The sequence below is a fragment of the Arachis stenosperma genome, chromosome 5 (genome assembly GCF_014773155.1).
Source record: "Arachis stenosperma cultivar V10309 chromosome 5, arast.V10309.gnm1.PFL2, whole genome shotgun sequence".
In the NCBI taxonomy this organism is placed as follows: domain Eukaryota; kingdom Viridiplantae; phylum Streptophyta; class Magnoliopsida; order Fabales; family Fabaceae; genus Arachis; species Arachis stenosperma.
In genome coordinates this window covers 73,857,060-73,860,135 of record NC_080381.1, presented here as the reverse complement: position 1 = coordinate 73,860,135, position 3,076 = coordinate 73,857,060, and the positions used below count along the sequence as shown (strand labels likewise).

The following is a 3,076-nucleotide window of genomic DNA, read 5'->3' as shown; positions in this document are numbered from 1 at the left end:
GTTTGCAATTCCAATAGCCTCCGGGATCCCAAACTAGGCGCATAACTCCTTCAAGCAAGTTGAAGCATGTGACAAGACCCCAAGAGTGTTGATTGCTAGAATGAATTCCGGGCTCCCAAACCTTGCTTTTGCACCCGTCTTTGTATTGATCCCCATTGTTCCAACCGGGTGGCAAGCAATCTAAATTCTCACTGAAGTGGCCAAACAACTTTCGAGACCCATTCAATCGATCTCTACACCAACCCTTGCATTTAGACTTTGAACTTTCAACCATATTGAACCTTGCAGGACAACTCTTACCACTGACAATCTCCATCTTACTCTTAAAGCCACAGAGAGCTCTAAGTTGACCATCTGTCTCCAGTAGCCCATATTCAAATGGGAAAGTAAAGGTCAAGGATAAGAATTTTACCCACTTGAACGTTGTGTTGGACGGTAATGGCCTTGGGAGAGGTGTTTCTAATGATCTTGCAGGTTCCACTCCCTTGTGCTCTTCTTTGAATTTTTCCACCTCTTTGCAAGCTTCTTCAATTTCAACCTCTTCCTCTTGGTAGCTTTCTTCCAATTCAATCTCATCTTCATTGCTTACCAAGGGCATGGGACATTGTGCTTCTTCTTCTTGAATCTCCATATCAAGTCCAATGGAAGAAGATTCAATTGTAGAGAAGGATTCATCAATGATTAAATACATCTCTTGATCGACCTCTTTAAGGTTTTCAACCATGGTACGCCTTGGAGGTTGTACACCCTCCTCAACATCAACAAACGTCCTTGAAGGAGGCTCTATAACTTGACTTTCCCATGGAGGTTCAGCATCTCCTAAGTCTTCAACCACTTCTTCCTCTTCAATAATTATGGCTTCCTCCAGTTGTTTTAGCATAAAATCATACTCCTCCTTGATGATTTCCTTTCTATGACAACTCCCTTCAACTACTCCTTCATTTTCAAAGGTCTCTCCTACCTCCACATTTTGGGCCTCCTCTTGCTCCTCTGGAAATAAGGCCGCGTGTAACCGATCCATTGCAATTGCGTCCCTAAGATGATCCCTTCTTTCTTATTCCATGTCAATATTAATTGGGATCATGTTGCTCTTGTATTGGTGGATGTGGGTGCTCTTCTATGGAGGGTGGTGATGGGATGGAAAGATCATTATGTGGTTGAAATGAAAGTGCACTAGAGCTTGAAGGTTGCGTATTCGAGGTGGAGGATCGGTCCATGTGGGATATAAGATCTTGAAGAGTAGAGGTGAGACTAGTGATAGAGGCAAGTGTGGTATGAAGCTCTATTTGCCCTTGGTGAATAACACCTAGGGTGTTGTCATCCATTGGAGGTTGGGGTGGATAGGAGGGTTCATTATTTTGGAGAAAGGGTGTATGGTAGGAAGGTGGTTCTTCTCGGTAAAGGCATGGAGATGGTGAATATTGAGGTGGTGGCTCATGAGAGTAATTGTGTCGGAGTGGGGGTGGTTCTATGTATGGTTCATTTGACTCATAAGGTGGTTGGTATGGTGGATATGGGTTAGGGTCATATAGAGGTGAATGGTGGAAAGGGGCTTGTGAGTATGGTGGTTCAAAGTTATGTTGAGGAGGGGGTTCATAGACATGTTGTAGTGGTGATAAACCACTATTTTATGGTCTATCTTATGCTCAATTGAGTGGTTTTTATCAAGTCTTTGCACACTTATTCATACTAATTGCATGTTTTACAATTCCTTCCCAGAATTTGTTCTATGATTGAAAACTTGCGTCCTAGAGTCTTTAATTTGTGTATTTTAATCATCTCTTATTACCATTCGATACCGTGATATGTGCGTTAAGTGATTTCAGGGATTACAGGGCAGGAATGGCTCAGAGGATGAAAATGAAGCATGTAAAAGTGGAAGGAATACAAGAAACTGAAAAAATTGCCAAAGCTATCATCCTGACCTCTTCCACCATTATTAAAGCCTTGTTGAGGCTTTTGTTGATCATTCCATGAGAAATTTGGACGATTTCTCCATGATGAATTATAGGTATTTCCATAAGGTTCACTCATGTAATTTACCTCTGCCATTGCAGGGTTCTCAAGATCATAAGCTTCTTCTTCAGAAGATGCCTCTTTAGTACTGTTGGATGCATTTTTCCATCCATTCAGACTTTGAGAAATCATGTTGACTTTCTGAGTCAACATTTTGTTTTGAGCCAATATGGCATTCAGAGCATCAATTTCAAGAACTCCCTTCCTCTGAGGCGTCCCATTATTCACGGACTTCCTCTCAGAAGTGTACATGAACTGGTTATTTGCAACCATGTTAATAAGCTCTTGAGCTTCTGCAGGCATTTTCTTTAGGTGAATGGATCCACCTGCAGAATGGTCCAGTGACATCTTGGAAAATTCAGATAGACCATAATAGAATATATCCAAAATGGTCCACTCTGAAAGCATGTCAGCAGGACACCTTTTGGTCATCTGCTTGTATCTTTCCCAAGCTTCATAGAGGGATTCACCATCTTTCTGTTTGAAGGTTTGAACATCCACTCTAAGCTTGCTCAGCTTTTGAGGAGGAAAGAACTTAGCCAAGAAGGCTATGACCAGCTTATCCCAAGAGTCCAGGCTATCTTCAGGTTGTGAATCCAACCATGTTCTAGCTCTATCTCTTACAGCAAAAGGGAAAAGCATGAGCCTGTAGACTTCAGAATCTACTCCATTAGTCTTAACAGTCTCACAGATCTGCAAGAACTCAGTTAAAAACTGGTAGGGATCTTCTAATGGAAGCCCATGGAGCTGCTTGCATTAGAGCAACTAGTTGAGGTTTCAACTCAAAATTATTTGCTCTAATGGCAGCGATTGAGATGCTTCTTCTATCAAACTTGGAAGTAGGTGTAGTATAATCACCAAGCATCCTCCTTGCATTATTGTTGTTGGGTTCGGCTGCCATATCCTTTTCTTATTCGAAAATTTCAGTAAGGTTGTCTCTGGATTGTTGTATTTTAGCTTCTCTCAGTTTCCTCTTCAGAGTCCTTTCAGGTTCAGGATCAGCTTCAACAAGAATGCCTTTTTCCTTGTTCCTGCTCATATGAAAAAGAAGAGAACAGAA

The 3,076-nt window shown here is 41.6% G+C and overlaps 1 non-coding gene across 1 annotated transcript; it reads left to right on the top strand.

Moving 5' to 3' along the window:
• The first annotated feature begins 2,418 nt into the window (after window positions 1-2,418).
• Window positions 2,419-2,526, top strand: LOC130983442 (small nucleolar RNA R71). The gene has a single exon (XR_009087433.1). It is a non-coding gene; the product is annotated as a small nucleolar RNA R71 (small nucleolar RNA).
• Window positions 2,527-3,076: the final 550 nt, after the last annotated feature.